This window comes from Typopeltis vanoorti, chromosome 15, assembly GCF_054136105.1.
Source record: "Typopeltis vanoorti isolate ZY-2024b chromosome 15, IOZ_Tvanoo_1.0, whole genome shotgun sequence".
NCBI classification, from domain to species: domain Eukaryota; kingdom Metazoa; phylum Arthropoda; class Arachnida; order Uropygi; family Thelyphonidae; genus Typopeltis; species Typopeltis vanoorti.
Window position 1 is genome coordinate 8,390,033 of NC_143563.1, and position 13,195 is coordinate 8,403,227.

Consider the following 13,195-nt stretch of genomic DNA (forward strand, 5'->3'; position numbering starts at 1 on the left):
TGTTACACTTTAAATTGTTTCTATGCTGTTTGTTTTTGCCAGATGTAAATGGTGCTCAGATGATGTTGGGTAGACAACCAGCAAAATACACTGGTGTCTAAAACCTAAGTATGAACACTATTTGTAAAGATTACAGCTGAAAATTCAGACAAATCAGCTTGTGGCAATTTGTATAACTGACAATTTCGAATAGAAAGTGGATACACATTCATATTTTCGAATTGCGTGCAGACGGGTCATGTGATACCACTCAATAGGATAAAAGGCAAAAGGCTATGCTAAGCAAATTGTATTTGAAGGAAGCTCCTCTTTTCGTGAAGGAATAAAGTTGCAAACTTTGATGTCTTATAATATCTCAAAGACATCATCTAGATGATTTCACTTGGAAAAGAATTATTGGAAAGCTTGAAGAAGGCCATAGAATTACTGATATTACCAGAGAGTTTGGAATCTTTCATAGTATTGTATCCAGTCTCTGGGCAGCATTTCAAATTAGTGGAATGTGTTCCAGAAGTTTGCTTAAGAGGTTATCCTTGCTCTATCATGGAGCATGAAGACAGATTTTTGGTTATAACAGCAAAACGTAATCAGTGCACCATGGCACATCAGCTTTCAAGTCGGCTCCCCAGCTATCTCGACAAACTGTGGCATGGTGTCTGCGACAAGAAGGCCCATATGCCCGAAGGCCTGTAGTCTGCATCCTTTTACCCACAGCTCATCTTAGAGCACATTTTCAGTGATGAAAAGAAGTGGTACTGCGTATCATAGCGAGAATGTTCTTGAAAGGGATAGATATGGTGGTGCTGAGGTCATGGTGTAGGGAGTCTTTGGAATCTTTCATAGTATTGTATCCAGTCTCTGGGCAGCATTTCAAATTAGTGGAATGTGTTCCAGAAGTTTGGAATCTTTCATAGTATTGTATCCAGTCTCTGGGCAGCATTTCAAATTAGTGGAATGTGTTCCAGAAGTTTGCTTAAGAGGTTATCCTTGCTCTATCATGGAGCATGAAGACAGATTTTTGGTTATAACAGCAAAACGTAATCAGTGCACCATGGCACATCAGCTTTCAAGTCGGCTCCCCAGCTATCTCGACAAACTGTGGCATGGTGTCTGCGACAAGAAGGCCCATATGCCCGAAGGCCTGTAGTCTGCATCCTTTTACCCACAGCTCATCTTAGAGCACATTTTCAGTGATGAAAAGAAGTGGTACTGCGTATCATAGCGAGAATGTTCTTGAAAGGGATAGATATGGTGGTGCTGAGGTCATGGTGTAGGGAGGCATTATGTTTAATGGATGTACTGTATCCATATAAATTATACAAGACACCAGTAAGCTAATGTACTCTTTACAGATAAGTCATTTTAGTCTTTCCTCCAATTCTAGATGACGCTTGATCTTGCGTGAAAGTGGTGCTGCTTATCATAGCAAGAACGTTCTTGAAAGGGATAGACATGCTGCGGTCGTGGTGTGGGGAGGCATTATGTTTAATGGATGTACTGATGTACAAGTGTCGGAGAAAGGAACTGCTGTAAATTCAGCACGATATTGATGTAAATACAACACACTGGTGAACGATATTGCATCAAGGTTTTTCAACATCATGTTTGATTGTTCTGAGGTGTTATTAGTGAAGAATTCATTTTTATGGATGACAATGGAACACTACATCATACACGAGCAGTGGAGATACTTGTGGATACCTAGGATATTAATCAAGTTGAGTAGCCGGTATGCTTCCCAGATCTCAATCCCCATAGAACACATTTGGGATGCAATAGGGAGATGCATTGCTGCTCGAAATTCCCCTCCAGAAAACGAAGGTCTTGCTCTGAAGGAGCAGCAGGCCAGTTTGCCTCAAGAACTCCTGAATCACTTGCTGATAAGCAGGCTACGATGTTGTGAGAGCCACGTTGCAGCTCAGGGTGGACATATTCCATACTGAAATGTCTCACCGCATAGTTTTTGGTAAGCACTGTGCATTAATTCCTTAGCTATAGAAAATTTGTAACTTTTGCTAAAAAAACATATTGCAATTTAATTTGTTTGAAATTTATAACTAATTTTTTTATAATGTAATTTGTTAGTATGCTGGCATTTATGTCCATATTTGGCTGTAGTCATGAAAATTTTTTCATATACAGGTAAAAATGTAGTTCATCTGTAGCTTTTGGACACCAGTGTAATATTTGTGAAGCCTTTGATATTAGACTTATTATTTGATGATTTTTGCATTCATCTGCATTATTTATTTTAGGAATGTGAATGACATTGTATTGCATAAAGTCTTTGGGAATGGTACCTTCTTTTTCTTCCTATCCGGATTCTAGGCCAAGTGGCCTGTTCTGGACTCAGTCCATCTTCTTGGTTGTTCCTTGTTCCTCTAGGCTTATATGTTAGGATCTTTTTTGGTAATCTTTCTCTCTGCATTCTTGCTATATGGTCTAGCTAGTTTTTCCTATATTTAATCATTGAGTCTGTTATGGAATTAATTTTAAGATTTTTAATTATTTCACTATTTATTTTTTTATCTAATAGGGTTAGTTTTTCTGTTTTTCTAAGGAATTTCATTTCTGCTGCCTGAATTCTCTGTATATCTCTTTCTCCAAAGGTCCATCTTTTGTAGACTACTCTCTCCAGTGATTTTTATACTTTATCATCTTAAAATCAATATCTATTTCATTTATGTAAGAAAGTTTACAATCTAAGTATTTAAAATTATTAACTTGCTCAATTATTTTATTATTTATTACTAATTTACTTCTGAGAGTGTTATTTCTGCGAAAAGCCATGACTTTAGTTTTCTCCGTTGACATTTCTAGGCCATATTATTGTATAATATTATTTGTTATATGCTTTCTGCAGTTCTTCTTCAGTCTTTCCAAAGATGATCTGATCATCAATAAAGATTAGTATGTCTATTTTTGTATATCGATTAATTTGGAAGCCACGTGTATTTACTTGTCTCCATTTTTTGATAATATTGTCCATATATATATATATATATATATATATATATATATATATATATATATATTAAATAATATGGGTGATACAGGACAGCCTTGACAGACTCCTCTATTTATTGGTTTCCAAGTAGATATGATATCATTTTTCATTATTATGGTATATGTTCAATAGAGCATTGTATATTTGGTTTGGAATGTGATATTCCTTTAGAGTTTCTCATAGTTTATTTCTCGAAATTTAGTCAAATGCTTTTATATAATCAATAAAAGCTATGTGTGTTTCAATCTTGTATTCTCTATATTTTTCTATAACTATTTTTAAAATAAAAGCCGAGTCTATACATAGTCTTCCCTTACGGAATCCGTTCTGTTCTTCTCCCAGCTGTGATTCTATATAGGATATTAATTTGTTTGTTAACATCTTTGCATAGATTTTATAACCTGTATTGAGGAGGCTGATTCCACGATGGTTATTGCAATTTTTTTTGTCCTTTTTTGTAAATCGGGATCACTAGAGCTCTACCCCAGCTTTCTGGGGATTTTTCCTTTTTTGTATATTTGGTTTATAAGTTTTAGAAATCTAGTATTACATTCTTTACCTGCAAATTTAATAAGTTCTGTGTTTATATTATCTTCTCCTGGTGACTTGCATGTTCTGCTTTGTTTGAGGGTGTTTTATAGTTCTTCGTTTGTAAACTCATCTATATTACTGATGTTGTATTTCGAGGGGAATTCTTATATCAAGGGGGTTATCATGCCATAATGTCTGGAAATACTAATGCCAGGTTTCTGGTTCGATTATATCAGTTTTTGATTATTAAATTACTTAAGGAATTCACAACGTAAACTGGAATATAAATTAAAATAAACTTTAATATATACTTCCTATATTTCGGCAACGTCATGTTGCCATCTTCATGGGAACTTAAGATTAAGACACATGCACGCAGGTACTAAAACAGCAATTATACCTAACAAAAATTATACCTAATATAGCCTGCTAGGGGACACCCTAGCAGGCTATATTAGGTATTCTTGGCCATTGGGCTGATGTTGGGAGATGTACGTCTCCCAAATTTCGGGCAGTCTCATGCATCCAAATTTGTTGAGGTTTGGCATGTTTTTTTAGGGCTGAGGCTGATTCTATGAATAGTCTTTCAAATTTAAGCTTGCTGCAGTGTATTACTGTGGCTTTCTTCCAACGTATTCTGTGGCGAGTATCCAGAGCATGGTCTGCAAGCCCGAGTTGCTGTACTGGTGAAACCAGATGTAGTCCTTGTGTTCTAAAATCCTGATATTCGCTGTCCTGCCTGTTTGGCCATAATAGGACAGCTTACAGCTGCAAGGGACCTGGTAAACACAGGTAGGTCTAGGGGAAGTGGTTGGTCTTTTGTGGAGCAGATAAGGGATGACAGTTTTCTATGTGGTTTGTAACAAGTGGTCAGGTCATATTTTTTTAGGATTTTGGTTATTTTTTCAGAGGTGTGGATGTAGGGTATAGTGATTGATTTAGAGTAATCTTTATCGTGAAGGGGGGGGGGGGGTTGTGGTTTACTGGTTTTAGTATTTTTTTGGGGGTTGTAGCCATTGGCTGAGAATGTGTTAAGGATGTGATTTAGTTCAGTGGTTAGGGCATTGTCATTTGAACAGATTAGTTTAACCTTGTTATGTAGTGTCTTAATAACACCATATTGTTGTGAGGGGGGTGAATTGTTGGTGAATGTACCTGCCTGTATGGGTGGATTTTCTATAAACTGAAAAAAGCAAGATTCCATCAGGCTGGCAGGTGATTAGTGTGTCTAGGAAAGGGAGGCTGTTGTTATCCTCTTTTTCCAAGGTGAACTTGATTCTGGGGTGTTCGTTGTTTAAGCGGTTTAAGAGGAGTGTATCTGAGCCATGTGGCCAAATAACGAACACATCATCAATCAACATAGCGAAGCCATATAGTAGGTTTTTGTGGGGCAGAGTTTAAGGCTTTCTCTTCATATGTCTCCATAAAGAAGTTGGCCAGGGGTGGGGAGAGTAGTGAACCCATGGCTGTCCTCTCTATCTGTTTGTAGAATTTTCCCTGCCAAACGAAATTATCCAAAACTATCTGAAATGCCAAAATGAACATATATAAATGCCAGAACGAAAGAATAATGATTTTTATTCTTTCTTTTAAATCGTTATTTGTTTGAGGATTCTATATGTTGTAGGTCTTTCTGAAACTGGAATGGTACTAGTTTCATTAATATCCTTTATGATTTTGAATAAGTATGATTTAGTTATATTTCCTGAATATTTTATTAATTCTGAGGGAATGTTATTAGTGCCTGGTGCCTGCATCAAGCTTTGTTTCATCTTCTGCGGTCTCATCTATTCTTCATTTATAGAATTCTTCTAGGTATTGCTTCCATCTTTAAGAAATTTCTTCCATATCTATAGGAATGCTCCCGTGTTTATTTTTATTAACTGTGCCTCTTGTTTTGTTCTGCTGGCTCCATCCTGTTTATAATATTATGTGCTTCATCAATTCTCCCAATCTTGGAAAATCTATTTCTTTGCACTTCTCTGCATGATGTTGTTATTTTGCTTCTTTTTGTTTTCTATTTATCATATGTTTTAGTTTATCTTTTTTTTTTAAATTTTTTATTTTTTATTTATGTTGGGCCCATATACAGGAGGTTGGCTGGTCAACCTATAGTACATTAGTACAGTATATGGGTGATGGGTTGTGAAAGGAGAACCTTGTTTACATTTGATTTGAATGCCTGTATATTGTATTCCTTGGGAAATACGTCAGGGGAAAGACTGTTCCACAGTACTGCATTAGCAGGGATGAATGAGGAGGAGACGAAACCTGTTCTGTGAGTTTCAAGGTGTACTGTAAAAGGATGTTGGGCTGCAGCTGTACGTGTTCCAATGGGCTTGGTGGGGAAATTACTGATGCTGTTTCAGATGAACCTTTCCCGTGAAAGTATTTATAGAATATACAGATTGCAGAGACCAAGCGTCTATGTGAAAGTGGGTCATTTATTAGTCTAATTGCTCTCCTCAGTATTGAGTCAAGCATTTTGAGGGAGCGTTTTGGAGCCCCACTCCAGATGTGAGAGCAGTATTCGAGAGCTGGGCGGATTTGTGACTTGTATAGTGTTAACAGCTGTTTAGAGGTGAAGTAGCATCTTGAGCGAAAGAGAAAACCTAGTTTTTTGGAAGCTGAGGATGCAATGGCTGTGATGTGTTTATGCCAGGAGAGGCTTGATGTCAAGGTAATTCCGAGAAGAGAAATTTCGTCTTGTCTGTGAATTTGAGTGTTATCGAAAACAATGCTGGGGGAAAATGGTTCTTTTTTGTGAGAAATAAGACAGAACTGGGTTTTACTAGTATTGAAGTTGACAAGGTTGTCTGAGCCCCATCGGAGAATGGCTTGGAGGTCGGAATTAAGGGCAGTGGTGGTTGATGTTCTGTGAGTTGTGTAGGGTAGGGTTTGTCAAATGAAAGGGAGGAACGTAGTGTGCTGTCATCTGCAAAACTGTGTATTGGGTTAGAAGTCAACTGAAGTAGGTCATTGATATATAGAAGGAAGAGGGTCGGTGAGAGAACTGAGCCTTGAGGGACCCCGGCATTTGTTGGATGGTGAGAGGATAGGGAGCTGTCTACCATCACACATAGTGTGCGTCTGGACAGGAAGCTGGCAATCCAACTGCAGAAGTCCTGAGGCAGTCCAAATGATGGGAGTTTGCTTAATAAGCCTTTGTGCCAGACTCTGTCAAAGGCTTCGGAGATATCAAGTGCAACTACTTGGGATTCGCTGAATTTCTCCATAGCACTTGTCCAGTGATGGGTGATGTATGAGAGTAGATTTCCTGTTGAACGGCTTTGGCGGAATCTGTACTGGTGGTCGCTTAATAGCCGGGTACCTTCAAGGTAGATTAGGATTTGAGAGTTGATGATTTCCTCCATTACTTTAGATAGGACTGATGTGAGTGAGATAGGGCGGTAGTTAGATGGCAGTGATTTGTCACCCTTTTTAGGAATGGGTTGAATATAGGCCAGTTTCCAGGTTTTGGGATATATACCAGTGGAGTAAGAGAGTGTGTACAGGTGACATAGGATAGGAGTTAGTTCAGATGCACGACCTTCAGAATAATTGGAGGAATTCGGTCTGGGCCAGGAGACTTTTTTGTGTCTAATTTAGACAGCAGGTTTGTGATGTCTTTTTGGCAAAAGGATATAGGGGGGCATTGTGTGTTGGGCAGTTGGAATGAGTGGAGGGCATTTGTCATTGTCAGTTATGTGTGCATTGGAGTCAAAGTGTGATGCCAGGAGGTTAGCTTTTTCTATGGATGATGTTGCTTTTGGTCCCTTGGTAAGGGACCAAAAGGCACGGCTTCCATTTGGACAGGCTGCAAGCTTCCTGCTTTTTGCCCATTCAAAATCTTTTGGAAGTATATTGATAGTTTTCTTGCATTTGTTTTGGGTTTCAGTGTAGGCATTGAATGAGGATGGGGGGGGGGGGGGTTCTTGATTTGAGCCAGTTGTGGTATGCCTGATTTTTCATTTGTACTGCCTTGGCACATTTTTTGGAGAACCAGGATTTAGTTAGGAGACAGGTCTGAGTAGTGTGGGGAATATATGCTTTCATGCCAGCGAGGATCATTTTGGTGATGCATTCAGTGCATGTGTCTGGACTGGAAGACCGGAAACAATAGTCTAACAATGGGAATGAAGCATAGTAGTCTCAGAGACTGTCCCATTTGGCACTATTATAATGCCAAACTACTCTTGTGTGTAGTAACTGTGTAGGCGTTGTTGCATGGGGGAGGAGATAAGCACTAAGTTGTGGTCAGAATTACCCAGGGGACTTACTACATTTACTGCATATTTGGAGGGGTCATTAGCAAGGATATTTGGGGAGTGGTTTGAGTTATCTGGTATTCTGGTCAGTTTTTGAACAATTTGCATGAGGTCATTAGTGACTGCAAATGTTTCAGCATCTCTGTATGACTGGAAGAGGAAAGCCAATTGGTATTATGGATGTTGAAATCACCCAGGAGGATGATTTTGCTGTTTAGGGAGTGGGACTGGAGAAAATTGACTTTTAAGTCAATTTTCTCCAGTCCCGCTGTTTGGTGGTGTTAGGAGAGTGATAGAGACAGCAGATGAATTATCTATCTGTTATTTATTTAGTTGTTAAACTTGTAATTATAAACACAAAAATCGAAATTGGCGCAATCTAATTAAATATTATAGTACATATATTTATTTTAATATTTAATTAGATTGAGCCAATATCAATTTTAGTCACTTGACATGGAGAACATTAATCTACTTTTAATCCAACATAGAAAGGTAATCGAAATGAATCTGGAAAACGATCCTGGAATGGAAAATGAAAACGAAAATGAAAACTGCAAAATATAACACGCATATCAAACTGGAACGTAAGAAGAATAGCATATAAAGAAATAGAAAATACCTTGTGCTCAAACACACTGACGTAATGGTCAGTTTTGATTTTTCCTCCTCATTCACAAATGTCACACTCAAAGAATCCTTAGAGCTAATCCAAGCTAAATTTCCTCCCGATATCACAGCCCTATTTCAGTTCACAATGAACTCCGGCTATTTTGTTTGGCAAGGAAAATTCTACAAACAAATAGAGGGGACAGCCATGGGTGCTCCACTCTCCCCACCCTTGGCCAACTTTTATATGGAGACTTTTGAAGAGAAAGCCTTAAACTCTGTCTCACAAAAACCAACCATATGGCTTCGCTATGTTGATGATGTGTTCGCTATTTGGCCACACGGCTTCGATACACTCCTCTCCTTCCTAACACACTTAAACAACCAACACTCCAGAATCAAGTTCACCCTGGAAAAAGAGGAAAACAACAGCCTCCCTTTCCTAGTCACACTAGTCACCTGCCAACCTGATGGAACCTTGGTCACAACAATATGGAGTTAAGACACTATACAACAGGGCTAAACTAATCTGTTCAAATGACAATGCCCTAACCACAGAACTAAACCACATTCTCAACACTTTCTCAGCCAATGGCTACCCCCCCCTCAAAAAAAAATCCAAAAATTATTGAAACCAATAACCCCCCCCCCCCCACCCTCACAACAAGGATTACTCTAAATCCATCATCATACCCTATATCCGAGGCACCTCGGAAAAAATTACAAAAATCCTAAAAAAACATGACTTAACTTCTTGTTACAGACCTTATAAAAAAATTGGCATCCCTTATCTGCTCTACTAAAGACTAACACCCCAGACCCACCTAGTGTATACCAGGTCCCTTGCAGCTGTCCTACTTTGGCCAAACAGGCAGGACAGCTAATATCAGAATTTCAGAACACAAGGACTACATCCAGTTTCACCAATACAGCCACTGTGGTCTTGCAGACCATGCGCTGGACACCCGGCACAGAATACGGTGGAAGAAAGCCACGATAATACACCATAGTAAATTCAAATACGAAAGGCTTTTCATGGAATCAGCCTCAACCCTAAGAAACAATCCAAACCTCAACAAATTTGGTTGCATGAGACTGCCCCAAATTTGGGAAACCTACATCAGAAGACCTTCAGCCCATTTGCCCAAGAATACCAACATTGCCTGCTAGGGGGCACCATCAGGACTTTTAGGAGAAAGAATAGCTTCCTGCTTCGTCCTGATTTACTGTTTGTTGTGCTTGCGTGCGCGTGTCTTGTTTTTAAGTTCCTATGAAAATGGGAACGTGATGTTGCTGAAATATTGGAAGTGTATTAAAATTTATTTTAATGTATATCCTAATATACGTTGTAATTTCCTTAAGCTGTTTAGTAAAAAAGAAATAGAATTAGAACAATATTAAATGAAAGAAATTTTCAAATAGCAGTAATCACTGAAACAAAAAAGAAATTAAAAGCAACCATGAGAACCGAAAATTTTAATGTAATATCTAGTGGAGTTGACAGAGACCCAAGATCACAAGCAGGTGTCATGATTTGGAATTAAAGAAATTAAAAGCAACCGTGAGAACTGAAAATTTTAATGTAATATCTAGTGGAGTTGACAGAGACCCAAGATCACAAGCAGGTGTCATGATTTGGATTCATAAATCCCTTTCAAAACTTAAAATATTATAAATTATGGAATAAACGAATAATAGAAACTAGAATAAAAATAGAAAGGGATTATTTAACAATAATTGGTTTATATGCACCAGAAGAAGGAAGAGAAGATGAAAACATTGAATTCTATAATCAGTCACAAAATATATATAATAAAATAAAAATGATTGTGTAATATTAGCAGGAGACTTAAATGCAAGAATTGGAAACACAAAAATTAATAATAATATAGGAATATATGGAGAACATACTTTAAACAGGAATGGTAAAAAATTGATCGACTTTGTAGTTTATAATAACCTTAAAATAATGAATTCTTTCTATAAATATAAAGACATACATAAATATACTTGGGCAGCAAGAGGATGGAAATCATCATCATCATCAAATTCCTGCCATGTACCCTCAAGGGGTGTACAGGATATGACAGTACTACATGAAAAAATTACATTATTACTAACTTCCTATCTACAATTTTCCTCCAAATCAGTCTGTTACTTGTCAAGACTCCAACATTATCAGATCTTATATTTCTATCGTCTAAGGCACGTTGTACCGTATCAATCCACCTATATCTTGGTCTTCCTCTGGGTCGTTTTCCTGCCAACCTGGCAGAGAACACTTGTTTTGCTAATCTTTCCTCTCCCATTCTATTTAAGTGACCATACCACCTGAGATTAGCTCTGCTAACACATTCCTGGATGCTGACAATGTCAAGTTCTTTCCTAATATCCTCATTTTTAATATGATATTGCCATTGATGCCATCTGTTCACACCTATAATCTTTCTCAGGACTCTCATATCTGCGGTCTTTGGTCAAGTGTTTTACTTCTGACCCAGCTCTCAGATCCATAAGTTAAAACTGGTTTGAACACTGTCTTGTATACAGCTAATTTAGTGTTCCGACTAATTTCTCTCTTATTCCATATGAATTTATTCATTTGACTTCCCACCATACCAGCTTTGCTGATTCTGTTGTCTATTTCTATATTTAATTTACCATCTTCACTAAAAATCATGCCTAAGTAGCTGAAATGTGTTACTTGTTCCACAGGTTCTCCATTCACAACACCGTTGACATTTTCAATGATTCTGCCTATTTTCATTGTCTTTGTCTTTTTATTGCTGACCTTCATACCATATCTATTACAACAGCTATTCAATTTAGTCAGAGAATCTTGCAGACTTGTAGCGGATTTATTTAGAAGTATAACATCATCCGCATAAAGCAAAGAACTGACATTAACATCTCCAATTTTGATATCAGGTTTAATACCACTTTCCTTCATAATGTGATCCATATAGATAATGAATAACAGAGTAGATGATGTACATCCTTGTCTCACACCAGATTTAACATTAAACCATCTTCCTGTACTTCCTTCAATTCTAACTGCTGACTTACAACTCAAATAAAGACTAAGTATTGCTTGATATAATGCCCCATTGACACCATATAACTGCAGCGTATTGAATAGCTTCTCTCTTGGCACCTTGTCATATGCCTTTTCCAAATCGACAAAACTTAAATACAGATCTTTGTTATATTCCAATGCTTTCTCGACTATTTGTCGTAAAGTGAAGATCTGATCCTGGCAGCCTCTATTTGGCCTGAATCCAGCTTGTTCTTCACCAAGCTTTTCTTCCACAATTCTTCTCAACCGTTTCTCAAGTATACTTGCATAGATCTTGCCAGGAACACTCAGTAGGGAAATACCTCTGTAATTCTCACATTCAGTTTTATTTCCCTTTTTATATATGGGTACTATGAGAGCTCTACTCCAATCATCAGGAATTTGTCCCTCTGTCCAGGCTTTCTGAACTATGCAGTTCAGCCACTGTAAGACTTTTATACCACCATACTTTAGCATTTCTGGTCGAATATCATCTACTCCTGCTGCCTTTCCACATTTCAAGCCTATGATGGCTTTTTCTACTTCAAGTATGGATATGTATTCCTGACTGCATGCCTGGTCAGTGTTTTTTATCACTGTGCTGTCATCACTTCTTATTTCATTTAGCAAGTTTTCAAAGTAATTACTCCATACTTCAAGGATATCTTTTTTTCCTGTTTTCATGTCACCTTTATCATCTCTAACTCCTTTTACAGCACGCTTTCCTCCATTCTTAAGCTTCTTCAACAACCTCCAGAATATTTTGCCACCTTCTTGATATTTATTTTCTATATTCTTGCCAAATCCTCCCATGACTTTTGTTTAGCTAGTTTTACACACTGTTTAGCTTTCTTACATTTGTCTCTGTATTCTGTAAGAGTAAAAGCTGACTTATTTGACAGGAACTTTTGATATGCTTTCTTCTTTTCCTTCACTGCCTCTTTAACTTCCTGTGTCCACCAGGGAGTTCTGATTTTTTATCCTTGCACACAACCTCACCACCTGCCTCTCTGGCAGAATCAATCAATGTTTTCTTCAGAGTTTGTCACTGAATCTCCAAGGTTTGATTCCTGTTCTCAAACTCTTTCATTTTATTTTCAATAATCTTTCTGTATTTTAGTCTACAGTTCGCATCTGAGAGCTGCTCAACTTTTATTCGCTTTAAAATTTTCTTGCATGTTATTATTTTCAATATGAAATTTAATTTTATCCTGCTCAAGACTAAATAGTGATCACTTCCAATTTCAAATCCTCTGTATACTCTGGTGTCCTGCACCAGGGAGTAAACATCACTATAAAAATAACATAGTCAATGAGACTTTTCTTATTCCTAGCCTCTTCTCTCCATGTGAATTTGTGCACATTTTTATGTTGGAACATGGTGTTAGTAATAACCAGTCCATGTCTTGAGCAGAAATCCAACAGATATTTGATATTATTATTATTAGCTTTGCTCTTTTCTCCAAATTTTCCCAAAATATTTTTGTATGTCTCACAATCATTTCCTACTCTGCTATTTAGATCCCCAACAAGGACCAACTTTTCCTTTTTCATTGTGTCAGTTGCTTTTTCTAAAGCGTCAAAAAATTCCTCCACTTCTACCTTAGTAGAACCTTCTGTGGGACCATAGGCACAAATAAGTCTCATTGTCCAGTTCCCCATTCTCATATTTGCCCACATTACTCTACTTGAGACTGACTGCCAATCAAGAAGATTAGCCTCGTA

At 37.6% G+C, this 13,195-nt stretch overlaps 1 protein-coding gene across 2 annotated transcripts in view; it reads left to right on the forward strand.

Moving 5' to 3' along the window:
• LOC150098343 (uncharacterized) overlaps positions 1 to 13,195 on the forward strand; it is a 554,092-nt gene that overhangs the window by 198,924 nt on the left and 341,973 nt on the right. The window lies entirely within an intron of this gene.